Source organism: Girardinichthys multiradiatus, chromosome 9, assembly GCF_021462225.1.
Source record: "Girardinichthys multiradiatus isolate DD_20200921_A chromosome 9, DD_fGirMul_XY1, whole genome shotgun sequence".
In the NCBI taxonomy this organism is placed as follows: domain Eukaryota; kingdom Metazoa; phylum Chordata; class Actinopteri; order Cyprinodontiformes; family Goodeidae; genus Girardinichthys; species Girardinichthys multiradiatus.
The window spans coordinates 22,030,542-22,045,708 of NC_061802.1; the positions used below are offsets into that span (position 1 = coordinate 22,030,542).

Consider the following 15,167-nt stretch of genomic DNA (forward strand, 5'->3'; position numbering starts at 1 on the left):
AGTGCAAAAGAAGCCTTAATATTATAGCCAGAAGTCATCGTTGACTATCTGCTGCTGAAAAAGTTTACTAAATATCATTGGAATAAGAATATGTTTTCCTCTGGCAAGATAATCTGTGCATTCCAGAGGTAAGAGGGTTAGGTGAACAATGATCACTTTGATTCACTTTCTTTCAGCAGTTTGTTTTTTAAATTTCTTACATTAATTGGCAAATAATGATAAAAGCAAACAAAAAATACACAATTTGATACATGTGGAAAAAGTAAAACCTCAGAGATACACAGATCAGAATTGATTTGGCCAATATCCAACCTCTGGATTATGCCAACACCTATTTTAGCATATTACAATTTTTTTTTAAGAGAGAGGATAAAAGAAGATTCATGGAATCACTGAAAGTATTTTCTGCCAGGATAAAAAAGAGCAACTTTGCCTAACTCCGTTAAGCCTTCCTGTTATCTGCTAAGTCTCGCTCACTGTCAGCTTTGCCTCAGTCAGAAAAGTAGCTACTGCCTGTCCTACAAATTGCATAATGATGTCATTGCTCAATTTGTATAATTGACCATGATGTAACTGTAATGGGTGTTGCAAAGAGGAGATGAGAGAGGGACAAGAAGTGAGTAAAAACACAAATACGTAAGTCAAATGCAGGGCAAGGCCAGACTGGCTTATTTGTATACCACCATTAATACACAGGATAACTGAAAGTGCTTTACACAATGCAGTGTTTTATTTTATTTTAGTGCAGTTATTTTTTATATACATAGAAAAACATTACTCCAACACCCCAATCAGCAAGGCAGCATCTTCACACATATACAATAGATTTTTTTGTCTGGCCTGGGGTTGTAAACATCTCTTGCTCCTCTGAAGACTGGGCCCATGCTTTGGGAAGGACCCATGAAAGCAAGCTTGTTAAGAACGAGTAAGAATGAAACGTTTTTCACATCTGAGTTTCTAGAAGTCTCCAATAAGATCCAGAAAAGTCATTAGATGTAGTTACTCGTGAAATATGGTAAAAGCCATTAAGTTAACGACACTGGTCAAACTCTCGCTTGCATGCAGTCTGAATGAACTGCAGCCAAGTTTCTTTATAAACAATTTCTTACATCTCTGTGCGTCCTCAGACCTTACTGATGCTGAAAACAGCCAACTCTGGGTTCTTTACTCCGTCACAGTAACTGTTGTTAGACTGACAGGACAGTGCTTAGTTGTGCTGGATTCATTGATCGGAAACATACTGGATTTTTTAATTTCTGATCAAGCTGCAAATCAGTTCACCAGCTCATTTCTCAGAGCATCTCTACAAAATATGCATGGCATTTCAACGAAAAAGGGACATCAAACAGTGACATATCAGTCAAAAACATGACAAATATACAGTGTGCTCATCTTATGCAGACAACAATTCAGTGCTGGAAAACAAATCTGAAGGAACTCTGCACATTTGTTCACCAGTTGTAAGGGAATGTCCTACTTAGACTTTGATTAAGCCTTTTTATATTCACTCTTTCAAACATTTAGCAAACCACCCACATTACTCCCCTGCTTCCTTCTTTCATTTCATCAGAAAATAAAAGATAGTCACAGACGAACAAGACAATATGCAGGGTGAAAGTAGGTCAGAAAACTCTTTATGTGTTGCACATGCAGTGACAAATTCAAAGTGCAGATGACAACAAACCCCCGAGGGAAGGAGTCTCTTCTGCTCCTCTCAAAGGCAAGTCCCACCCTTTAAATGAATGTGTTAGCTGCTGTCACCAGTCTGGTGTTATTCATCAATCCTTTAATATGTACTTTAGGGTGTTAAAGCTAAATGATAAAGAGATGATTTGCCAGTGACAGCGTTGTGTCCTTGTGTGCCTCTGTGTACATATTTATTATTCAGGCTGATGAGCTCATCCATAACACTGTGAACTGTTGTAATGCTGGGTTCATTTTGACAGCACATTTTAACCTAATTAAAATAAGTTTAGGGGATGAAATAAGGGACAATAAATGAAAAAGTAAATAAGAAATAAATAGTGCTGTGAAAAAGTAATTTCTCCTTATAATGATTTGCAGCTTCTCTAGCTTCAAACACTTCCGCACCTAAACACACTTAAATGTTTTAGATCATCAAACAAAATTCAGGTACCCTGAGTAAATACAAAATGTGAGCTTTCAAATTATGAAATTCTTCACTCTTTATCAATGACATCCCATCATTTATATACAAAAAAATCTAGTTTCCCCCTCCTTGAACCGCCACCTTAACGTGGTGGAGGGGTTTGAGTGCTCAAATGATCCTAGAGGCTATGTTGTCTGGGGCCTAAATGCCCCTGGTAGGGTCTCCCATGGCAAACAAGCTCTAGGTGACGGGTCAGACAAAGAGTGGTTCAAGAATCCCTCATGAGGAACAAAATATCGAGGCACGTGACGTCGCCCGGTACGGCGGAGCCGGGGTCCCACCCTGGAGCCAGGCCTGGGGTCAGGACTCGTCGGAGAGTGCCTGGTGGCTGGGTTGCTCCTTGCGGGACCCGGCCGGGCCAAGCCCGAACGAGAGACGCGAGGCCATCCCCCAGTGGGCCCACCACCTGCAGGGGGAACCGTGAGGGACCGGTGCAAAGAGGATTGGGTGGCGGACGAAGGTGGAGACCTCAGCGGCCCGATCCCCGGATGCTTAGGCTGGCTCTAGGGACGTGGAATGTCACCTCGCTGGGGGGGAAGGAGCCTGAGCTTGTGCGGGAGGTCGAGAGATATCGACTAGAAATAGTCGGGCTCGCCTCCACGCACAGCGTGGGCTCTGGAACCCATCTCCTTGAGAGGGGTTGGACTCTCTTCTACTGGGGCTGCACTCTGATAATTAGCACTGCCAACTGCATGTTAATCCAAGTAAAAAGAGAGATAAATGTTTCCCTTCTTGCCATTCTCCAAGATGATTAACCTTTCTGCATTTGGGCAAATATTTCCTATCCTATATTCCTTGTAATGTTCTAGGATATTTGTGCTTTTTGCATTTTTTCAATTTTCTTTTTTTCACACTTGAATGTTTTCAGATCATTAAACAAATTTTATAATCAGACAAACACAATATTAGTAAATAGAAAATGTTAAAATGTTGATTTCAGACATATTTACCCGCTCTACTTTGCATATTTGTTTTAATTCAACCACAGTGGTGGGTTTTGTAAAAAATAAAATCATACCACAGCATACCAATTCAGACATTGACTAGGCCATTCATAAACCTCCACAGCACAAGTGCGGTTTGGCCTAAGATCACAAACTGTTGGCTGCACGTTCTCCTACATCAGACTACCTTCACCATGATTGACTGTTGATATAAAGTTCTTTTTCTAAAAGGCTGTTTTACAGCAGACAAAACGGTACGCACATCTTCCAAAAAGTTTAGCTTTTGTCTTGCCAGTCCATAGAGAATCATCAAGATGTTTTTTGCAGTTATGAGATTGGGCTGTGTGCTGTCTTTGCTCAGCATTTGAGCTTCTCCATGGATCCATCTTTTTGCAGTCTCTTTCTTATTGTTGAATCATGGAAGCTGGCCTTGTTTGTGGCAAGTGAGGTCTGCAGATTTTTAGATGTTCCTGGTTCTTTTATGACCTCTTGGATGAGTCATAGATCCCTCTGAGTAACCTCGGTGAGCCGGCCACCACGGTTCCATGCTTTCGCTATTTGTGAGTAATACATCTGACTGTGATCTTCTGGAGTCCAGAAGCCTTGGAAATTGTTTTGTAACCCTTGCAATAACTTTGTTTCTTATCTGTTCTTTATTTTATTTAGACTGGGATGTGATGAGAATCTTTTTTTTATTATTTAGCCTAATTCGTGCTGTAAGTTTTTGTTTAGGAGTTAAATGTTATGTTTCTCCAGGGCGAGTGTGTTTTTTTTAATTTGTATTGTATAAACATTGATAAAAATTGTGATGGAAATTCTTGCAGTAAGCATTCCAAAGTGCATGACCTTTAGGGTACCTCACTCCTCAGAACATCTGTGTTAGAGGAGGAAGCTGTAAAGCCATTATCAGAAGTTTAATGGTTAAAACTCATGATTTAGGTTGATGTCTCGGGAAGGACAGATGGGTTCCTAGATAACTTTGTCACCTTTGAACCCGAGAAGGGTCTGGAGTCATAAAACAGACTCTTTGAAGTTGAGATAACACTGTCATGTTCTGGTATAAATACTGTGTGTAAATGTTGATCGGGGCTCTGCTTAACTGACTTGCTCGGTGACAGAGACATTCAAACGCTGAATGCCTTTGAATAAAACTTATAAAGACAAAGTCCGGATTTTCTCTTCTTGTGAGTCAACTTCTACCCACTTTGATAAGAAAATTCCACAACAATAATTCTTTTTATATCACCGCAGGTCATCTTTTTTCTGATGTTAAAATGTGATTGAGGATATAAAAAATATATTACTTGCAAGGAAGCATAAACTGAAGAAATTTGTCAAGGGGCAAATAATTTTTCACAGTGCTATATAAGAGATGTCCTGAGTTCATTTGTGTCAAGTGTTATGTGGTGGTGGCCCCCAGAATGCAGGCAAGCAGGAAGCAGCGGGGGTGATTAAAAAATTTAATAAATACAACTCACTTCAGCATGTGGTGGGAGAAACAGGCATGGACATGCAGGCAAGACAGGCTTAGTATGAACAGAATGAACTGAAATGTTTCTGCAAGAAATGAACAGAATGACAGTGTATAGTTGGAGCGTGGTACAGGTGAAATGAGAAGAATGATTACATGATGCAGGTGGACCGAATGAAGCTGATTGCAGGTTGACAGATGCAGGGAGAACAAAACGTGACTAGGCAAAACAGAAATCCAACAATACAAACCAATTGGGAAAGCATAATGTACAGAACATGAACCAGAAAACAACAATGAGAAACCAAAGCACAAGAAAATAATAAACACAAACAAGATCCAAAACGTAAACTGGAAACAAGAATAACTAAAACCCAAACAAAAACCCAAGAAAACCCTCAAATCATGACAGTTTGGCAGCTTTATAGCTACATGGAGATAAGGAGACGCTGTTGGCAAAAAGTGAAAACAGTGATGTGAGAGGGATGGTGAATGAAAGATGACAGGAAGTTGAAGAAATACTCAAACACATAACATACTTAAAACTTCTGTCCTGTTTCCTGTTTATGGTGTCCTGGCCGCTATTTTGGTCGGCAAGATGTATGAAGAGAGACCTTCAACTTTAACAATAGAGCCGTTCAGAGTGAAAACATTTTAATTTTGTCATTTGTGTCGGTTCCTCCTGGTTCCAGTCTGCTAGCAAAGGGAATGACATGCTTCACATTCACCCACTTCTTAAAACATTGGTGTGCACGTTTCTTGCTGTCTTTGGGTATTTTATTGTCTTTTTCATTAGCACCAATTTCCGTTGTTCTTCTAGTGAAACCACAACACCCTGTACATTATTCCACATGATTCAGTTTTATGAAAAAGGATGACTTGACAGCACAAACTCAGGAAATTTGGCGGAGAGTCAGGGTTTCCTTTTTGTCCTTTTTGAGACAAGTTTGGAGAAAAGAAGAACAGAAAATGTCCTGTTTCTATATTTGGTGGAAGGTCATTCATCACGCCACAGTTTGAAGAACACAGGTCACCAAATAAAGGAAGACATCACCGTGCAGCAGTCTGCTGTGGCCCACTGCCATCCGCCATGACGCCTGTTTATCCATCATGCTTCCTGTCCTTGTGAAGCCAGAGTGCTTGTTTTTTAGCGTGTTTGTTCAAGTGTTAATGGGTTTGTGACCGCATTGCTCTGTCTTTGTCCTCCTCCTAGTTGTTTTTTAATGCCCCTGCCTTTTCTCAGACACAAAGAAACACACTATCACTCAATAATCTTTATTAGTGAAACACTTTTTTTGCAGACAAACGTGTTACAACACAAGAGCTTCACAAATATTTAAAAAAAATTCTTCCCACTCCTTCCATACAGGGTTGTGGGGGAGCTGGTGCCCATCTCTAGCGATCGATGGTCGAGAGACGGGGTACACCCTGGACAGGTCGCCAGTCCATCGCAGGGCAACACAAAGACATACAGGACAAGCAACCATTTAGAGAGACCAGTTACTCTAACTTTTATGTTTTTGGACTCCAGGAGGAAGCTGGAATACCCAGAGAGAATGCACGCAAACATGGTGAGAACATGCAAACAAGGCAACGATGTCACCAACTGCACCACCTTGAAGCCAGATCAAAATATTTGTGATCAGATAAAAACAAAACACATAATACAATCAACTACATCACACAATACTTTTTAAAAGTGTTAACTAAAACTGAATGAGACAGAGAACAGGCACACGGAGAGGAGCATAGCAGTATACATGTGCAGTTCTTAACTGATTTGCAAATATTGCAGAATGGCATCTGAGTTGTCCACACAGCTTGACGTGAGTGAGTGACTGCCGACTCAAAGACAAAGGTTACGTTCACATGCCAGCTCTTAATGCTCAATTACAATATTTTGTTGAGACTTTTTACATAATAAATTTAAGGCGACCGCTATTAGACTCCAGTGTGAACAGTTTGTGGCCCTGAAGTTACCTGCATGCACAGAAAGACATGATGCCACATGCAGCACGCTGTGTTTACAGAGGCAAATATGGATTCTGCACATTAGCTTTTGTCAATTAGTTATGTTATTGTTGTGCAAAATTATGACAGGTTTCTACTGTAATGTTTGTAAATATGGTAATGGATGGACTTCACTATTAGCTTAGTGCACAGGTAGGTAGCATTACTCTGCACAAAGTGTGAATAAATAAATAATAAGTTGACCCAGCAGCTTGTAAATGTGCAACTATTTATGAGAACATCAGCCACAACATCCGCCATGCAGTTTCTTCCAGTGATCACATCTGATCTTGCCGCTTTCAACCTCCTCTGGCACAGAATTATGAAATGCATCAGATTTAGGACCACATAATGAGATGGCCTGGGTCTGACTTAAAAAAAAAAGATTTATATTGTTCAGACCCTTTGAATACTCTAAAAAAAAATCCTGCGTCATATATGGGAAAAAAGTCAGATTTGGATTGCTTTTGGCTACACTGTGAGCATAACTTAAACAACTGTTCTGGGCCAAAGAAAACAGCATCTGGAAGCACTTTTCTCATGACAAACATGGAAAAAGAAGTGCAATTTAAGTATAATTAATATTAATTGATAATTTGCACTCCCACTTAAACACCTAACAGTGAAAGAAAGAAAGAAAGAAAGAAAGAAAGAAAGAAAGAAAGTTCCATTTCTAAGAGCCATGAATCGAAATAGAAATAAAATACAACATAAGCGGTTTATATTATACGTGATGAAATTTTTAACAACTGAAATAAAAATAATATTAATACAAATAAATAGACAATGTGTTTAACTAAAAGTCAAACTGAACAGATGCTTTAAAAGCAAGAAGAGTGAACACACAATGCTACTCATACCCAGCAGACAATTGAAATGCGGTTTAAAGTGAGCGTGAACATCTCGTCCGAGTTCAGGAGAAGAACAGAAAACAACAGAGGATAAAGGATATACACACATGATATTGTTACTTAGACAAATGAACAACAACAACAAACACAAGCTATGAGGTACTGAAGGTGAAAAACAGTAAAACAAAAACACAGGCATCACATATTATGATAAACAAAAACTGCACTTTATGTACAAACTGGCATGTAAATAAAAGACTTCATATTTATGAATAAACATTGAAAAATGCAAATAAAATTCTAAGTGAACAGTTTTCTCCAGAGTTTTTGCGTTACTGTCTCAAATAATCAAAAAAATATATTTAGCATTTAACTTGTTGCATATAACCCTGACAGTAATTCTAATTTTCTATTTAGCATTTTTCCTTGCATGTTCTAGCTAGGTTTTTACGGGGAGCTGATATTTTTTTTCCCACATTCTGTTTGACAGTGCAATGAAACTCTGACTGACAGCAATCAGCAGCAGAAAGCTGTTAGCTGAGATGGCCACTGGCATCTCCTTTAGGATATTTTAGAAAGAAGTCCTGAACCGATCAGAAATCACATGTTGGTTAGAGGTTCTCTAAAGCTTAAGCCACCCTTGATTTCCCTAATTTGTATGGAAAATTGTATATAGGGGCAGATTTAGTGCACCACATGCAAACAAAAAGGAAATGGAGAATATAGGCTGAAAGCAAACTTTGTAGGCTAATTAAACCTGGGCATTATGTGTGAGATCATCGCAATCATTCTTAAAAGTTGGCTGAACCCTAATTGGCAAGCCTCTTTAAACAACTGAAAGCTCTTATGTATTACCCAACACTGGTCAAATACTGCTCTTTAAGTTCAGGGAACACGGATTCATGAAAGGTAGTCACCTTGTGTCCCAAGTATACTTTCTCTACACTGAAATCAATGAACAAAACTTCTAACATATTTTACAGATGCTTGTAGAGTTTCACCGTTGTTCCTCTTTTCTGACCTCTGTACAAAATTCATTTTAATCAAATTTTGAAATATAAATTTATTACCTAACTAGGCTAGACTAGACTAGAATAATTATTGTATATTTTCTTATGACTCAACTTTTCTCCTATTTCTTTTATATCTATAGAGCCCATATACAGCACTGAAAAACAGAACCTTCCAAGTTCTTTAGAGTACCAAAGTATAGGCCACGTTTTTGGGAAAAGTTCCTTGTAACAAGGTGCCCAAAGAAGCAATTTTGTGTTCTGTGTAAAGTTGCTTGTTTTTGAGTAAACACAACCCACTGGTTCATGCTGGTGGTTTTTATCTGTTTCGAGGAAGGCTTCATGACCTTTGGGGGAATGGAAAGAAAATCTTGTAACCTGTATCTGACCCAGCAGGCTGAACAGCAGTTGTTTTTGGTCTCAGCAGGTAAACGTATGTAACTGAGAGACATCCTTCCATTAGTGTGACCTATATATCCCTATATGAAAGTTACTTATGTAAAAAGAATTTTCTCAAGTTCTCTTATTTTTAAACTTTATTTGTTTGGGACAGACAGGAGCAAATACTGTCTTAGATCTTAGTTGTTTCTTGTGCTGGTTTTAACGTAAAAACATATACAGATAAAAAATTAAAGCTGTGACAACAAGTCATGGGCCGACATCAGACCTTCACTAAACATACCGTGATTTTACTGTATCAAAAAACAAAATCCCTGGACTCAGAAAAGACCAGCTTCAGATCCCAGAGACAGAAATACATTACAAAGTTCTAAATTCAACACAGCTTTATTGTTTTTTAGTGCATGTAATTTATAAGTTGCCAGTTTTAGTGCTCGCCATTTTAATAAATCTAACCTTGAATTTATGCCCATCAGAGGTTGCTCCATGAGGACACATATGCTCTCTATCTCATTTACATCACAAATCACTAACAGAAAACGTTTTCTGCTAACAGCATTCCCTGACCTGCCTTCACACACATATGTACCAGGGTGATTCTGAATCCATAGAGTTTATTATGATGTCAGGCCAGCACCTGCATTTATACCAACTTTAGCTGGAAGCTGTATGTCTCTGTTTACATCCTATAAACAAAGAATTATTGCTGTAGAAGAGCAAAGATTAAACATTCATTCTCATCTTTTTATCAAGTCAGTTTTGCTGAGCTGAGAAAGGTGTTTGTCAGGCATCTTGAGGGAAACAGCACAAAGACTAATTTAAAATCATTATCTTTTAAATGAATAAGTATAGCAGCATTTGACTAAATGAGTGAGGGTTGGTTCTAAAATGTAGTGGAAGAGAGATTTAAACCGTATCAGGAGAAAATAGTCATGCAAGTCATTGTGAGTTAATTTCGATCGGTTTATTAAGGTGTCTTAAGGATGAGAGAATAAAAGCTGAAAATAGCCACTCCATTTTCTTTTTTTCATGTGCACAAACATGCATAAAGTTTGCAGAGACATGGAGATTACTACAGCTAAATACTTGCACACACACATGCCTGTCGCCTGCCCCGCCCTGTGGGGGTTTGATGTGTTTCTGGCTTCTGCATCCCCCTTTGTCTCTGCTAATTAGCAGCACAGCTGAGGAAGTCTTGCTGGAGACGGCCGCACAGGCGCTCAGCACTGACTTGGCCTGTGTGTCTGGGCTATTTCCACCCTGCCGCCTGTGCAGCTTAGGGCTGAAGTCCAGAGGGCCAGAAGTAGGAAAGCAGAAGATCCCGACTCCTATTCTGCAGGTTTTGACTCGTGTTCCCACTGACTCCGGAAAAGTCCCCTGTCAAGTGTTTAAAGATGCAGTCAACAACCTGGTGGTGAACTCCAAAGACTTTTTTTTGAAAGGGGACAGTAATGAATTGGTCTTTTTGATCAAATTTAACACAAAGGTCCATTCATATTACAGGATGTTTTTACAAGGATATGTTTTTGCAGTTTAGCTGACTCAGTGCTCTTTTGCTATTTTTTTGTTGAACTATTTTTTTATGTTGAACCTGTTTTTAACCTAAGCTGAACCTAAAATTACTTTAAATATTCAGTAATATAACATTACAACATAGTTTTACTTTTGAAAGCAAGTCTGTACTTTCTGACATTCAGTTATAAATTATATAATGCATCATAGTAGAGTTACAGAAGTCTATTTAGAATCTTCCAAACACAGTTTAAGCCAGCTATCTGTGTGCATTTTCAAAATCACAGCTTATTTTCATTTGCACGGCTTGCAAAACTCTGCTGTAAGCCATTCACATAATTTTGAATCTCAGTTCAGTAAGTAATATAGCTACCAGATGTCCTAGAAATTGCTAAATGACATAATCAGTTAATTTGCATAACTGGCCTAAATATTTTTAAATGATTTTTTTTCAGGGGAGCAGTCTCTGTGGTTGAGCTTCAGGGTTCTCCCACACTTTTCCAGTTTCCAGCTGCTTCAGCAGGTGTTTTCCTGAGTAGGAACCTTTTCTTTTTAATACCCAACCTAATATTTTCTCTGACGAACTCGACCATTTCATAATCCTGATCTGGTGGATTACAACCTGCCTGTGTCATTTAACATTTTTCCTCTCTTGTTCTTAGTGCTTTTGTTTTCAGTAACCAGTCAGTTCACAAGAAGGCAGCAGTAATCAAAGGAAATATGTGTGTGTGTGGTAGCTCTTAGGGTGTGTCTCTAGGTAAAGTGTGTGGAGTCTAAATATAGGATTCTTAGCAGCAGCTTTTATTAAGAAGAGGACTAAAAGTCAAGGATAAGAACAAGGATCCTTCCTTCTTGTGCTCTAAACCTAAAGCCCATGAAGAAACCTTTAGAAATAACATGAGAAGAGCATCAGTTTTACAGTTTGCTCATGCTTTTTACTTGGAAAATTTACTGCAACTTGTGGGTAACTGATTTTTTCCATTCTGCTGCAGGTATTTTTCAATCTAACATTTTTTAGAAGCACAGCTGATGGTTATCAGTTTAGTGATGAGCAGTAGAGCCTGTGGTGGTGAGAGGTCCTTGGGAAATCTTGGCAAAGGATCATCATTTCCTCCCTTCTACTTCTTAGTAACATTGCTCAAGGTTCGAAGAATCTATTGCTTAATTCAGAATAGTGATGATACAAAGAATGCAAGTATGACGAATGCTTTTATCATGAACTGTGACTCCTTCATATAATATTTTTTATATCCCATAAATCAGGGTGATAAATCCCACTTCTTAATGATCGGTATTCTACTTGATTGGCCAATATGCTAATATTTTGAGAAGGACCTGTATGTCTACCTCTTGTGTCTCTTCACTATAATTATTATTGTTAACATAGCTGCCTTCCTCAGTCCTTCAAACAGCATCTCTTTGAACTATACATTTCTGTACTGTATTCTGTACTTTAAAATTTTTAGCCTTGTTTAGCTCATTTTTTTTGTTTTGTTCTGTCATTGTTGTTTTATAGCTTCCTGTTTTTCCCTTCTGTAGATTACTTTGTGTTTTCTGTGTATGAAAAGTGTTCTATAAAGACTGATTGATAAAGAGTCTCCAATGAATCAGTCAGGCATGTTAAAGTATTTCAGTATCTTCACTCTCTTAAGCATATTTCATTACAACTATATACTGGTTTATCTCACTAGGTTTGAGATTTATGCAGCTGTGAAGCCAAACCTCCACTTCCGGCTTCCTTCTTCCGTTGCTCAATTGTCCAGTTCTCACTCAAGTTGTTTTTGCAGCCATTTCTGGAATGGAGGGTGAGTCAACAAGGGAAAACTGAAGAAGAGACCAAACAAAAACACAACTTTTTCCAGTGCCGATGGCAAACAGACAAGCTACAGATTACTGAAAGGATGCAGAAGTTTGAAGGGTCAAAAAAGTATTCACACCCCTGAACTTCATCATATTTTGTGAAATTACATCTTTATTGTATTTTAACTATGTTTTAAATCAAAACTATGTAGTGATGTTAGAAGATGATGCCTGTTTTTTGCTTTTTACAAATAAAAGGCAAACATTTGTAGTCAGACTCTTTTCCTTTAAAACCACTAAACACACTTCTTTAGACGTCACTTAATTAGTAGAGTCCACCTATATATAATTAAATCTCGCAGCAGAAAAGCTGTGGAGAAGTTCCAAGCAGGGTTAGGTTAAGAAACATCCCATCTTTGAACATGTTATGCAGCAGAGTTTAATGGAAAGATAATGGGTGTAAAAATTATAGTTACTTCTGATCCAATAAAAAAATGACATTTTGAAAAAAACAATCCAAGAGTAAGGGACACAAAAACTAGCAACAGATGTCAACAATGTCAAATCCCTTGTTTTCCATTGTTCTTGTGCAAAATAGGAAGATGTTTTTGTTAGATTATGTATTGCTTCTGCAGTAAAACTCTGCCACTCTGTGGCTGGTGCTTTAAGTGTTTTCAAATTAACAGCTTTGCCAGCGAAGACCCAAATCCACCTCTGTGTTGGTTTTTAGTGTTTAACAGCTATTGGCTGCCTGAACAATCTGCTGACTGTAAGAAAACTTCTGGAGTCTGTAATCACTGTTCCTGCCTTGATTTGGCGCCAGCTGACTGGCAGGTTGCTGCAAGTAACACACTGGTGAAAGCACAGTGATGGGGAAAGCTTTTTTAGCTTTCATTTCTCATAGAGAAGCTGTTACTGAAATCTAGAATTCAGAAAATAACTTTGCAATAATCGGGATATGTATTCAGCTATTGCACAGTTCTGGGTCAGTTGTTTTTTTTCTCGATAATGAGTTCTTTCCTGCAAATCTCGTCTTGCTTTGTGTCAGTCATCTTTATGATTTTCTGTTGAAACTGATGTGTAATCTTTGCCGGGCTGTGACGGAAAAGGCCTATTTTTAGCTGTTCAGTAACCCCTGTTTGACCCACCAGGAATTTACAATACAGGAACAGAATTTCCACAGCACTCATGAATTTCCACCAGTTTCCAGCACATTTACTTTACAAGCAATAATAACATGGATACCACGAATGCTGATATTGCTGATTTTGTTTCAGAACCATACAGTTACCTGGTAAGGCCTGCGTCGATGTTGCATCATTTTCTAGGCAGGGATGATTTAGTTGATGTTTCGTTTGAATTTGTTGCTTTTAAAGTGGTGCATAAAGTTCCCTCTCATGTTTCGGTGTATATTTTGAAGCTTGCACCAGTACATTTAAAGAGGAGTATATGTTTAAACGATGTAATATGTGTTAGAAATTTGAAGTGTCAATGTTGTCAGCATTTCAGTCAAAGATAAAGAAAGAGGAAGTGTGAGTTTTTGAAATGATGTAAGCAAAAACCTTATTTAGGTGACAGGCTTCTTAAATGTGGCTTTTAAAATCATTAAGCTCTTCCATAAGAATAAGTAGTTTCATATTTGAAAGTAGATTTTTAAAGACCATTCTGTTTGTTTTGTTAGAGTTCCTGGAAATCCATTGAAAAGATGGGACAAATGCTCCAATCAATTGTCCCCACGTATGTTTATGTTTACTTTGCATGTGCACTGCACTGGCTGGCAAACACCAAGATTGACGACTGTAATAATAGTGTTAGGTATTATTTAATCAACTCAGAGGTAAGGAACGACACAGAGTCAGTTTTACTTGCAGCAAGGGTAGCTCACACTCTGCAGTGCAGACTACAAAGTGTTGGCACCCCTCTCTCTTTATTTATACATGCTGGTTCACACACAGTTAAACATACATTCAGGGTGTGTGTGTGTGTGTGTGTGTTCTTGTACTTGTTGCTGAGTGAGAACAATTTTTCGTATTTTTATCGCAAAGTGAGGACATTTTGACAAAGTGAGGACATTTTCCTGGTCCTAACTTTTTCAAATTCTGTTCTTGGGACACGGGTTAAGTTTAGGACTAGGGTATGAATTGAGTTATTGTTAGGGTTAGGGTTAGGTATTAACTGGTTAGGGTTAGGGTTAGTGTTAGGGTCAGGGTTAAGCACTAAAAATCAAGGAAAATGAATGGAAGTCAATGGAAGTAACCAAAAAGTCCTCATAAAGAAAGTAAAACACGGATGTGTGTGTGTGTGTGTGTGTGTGTGTGTGGGGTCAGAAAGGTTAGGGTTCATGTGTCTTGATTTTGAACAGAGAGGGAAAATGGGACTTGGTTGAGCAGCCCTTAGATGCTGCTGATAAAAGCATAACTCACTCCTGTCCCCATCTCCCTTCCTGTGGCCTGTAGGAGGGAAAGGCACTTAGAGCAGACATGAGTGATAAACAATACAAAAGTTTTCAAACCCTAACAAATAGCATTAAGATGAAACTTAAAACAAAGTTTGCATGTATACAGCAAGTAAATAAATTTTATTTTTATCTGACATTTTAGTACTTTATCAACTACCCGGAATTGTATTCACAAGAGACTCTGAACATATACAAGTTGTTTGAGGTTGTAATTGTGGGAATGTGGAGGAAGTGCTATGATTAGAGTCATCAGAGAACTGGCAATTTCTAAAAAACCATCACACAGTGTTTCTGACAAACCTCATGAAACCTGGACGTGTCTTGATAAGAAGAATGGAAATGCCATCACTACCAACTGCCGCTGTAAATTAGACAAAAGTCACAGTATTTCTAGCTCCAAGCTTTGTGGTGACCCACAAATACATTGCTGATAAAAACATATTTGCACCCTAACAGATTTGTTGAGATTTTTTTGTCACCCTTAAATGTTTCAGAACATCAAATACATTTTAATATCAGACAAAGAAAACCTGGGTAAATAT

At 38.3% G+C, this 15,167-nt stretch overlaps 2 long non-coding RNA genes across 2 annotated transcripts in view; both read left to right on the forward strand.

The window, feature by feature from the left end:
- LOC124873619 overlaps positions 1-15,167 on the forward strand; it is a 48,190-nt gene that overhangs the window by 19,698 nt on the left and 13,325 nt on the right. The window contains exon 2 of the long non-coding RNA XR_007039587.1: positions 5,955-6,156. This is a non-coding gene — a long non-coding RNA (uncharacterized LOC124873619). The remainder of the gene's footprint in view (positions 1-5,954; positions 6,157-15,167) is intronic.
- Positions 9,646-12,438, forward strand: LOC124873618. Its single transcript, XR_007039586.1, has 2 exons — positions 9,646-11,510; positions 12,059-12,438. It is a non-coding gene; the product is annotated as an uncharacterized LOC124873618 (long non-coding RNA).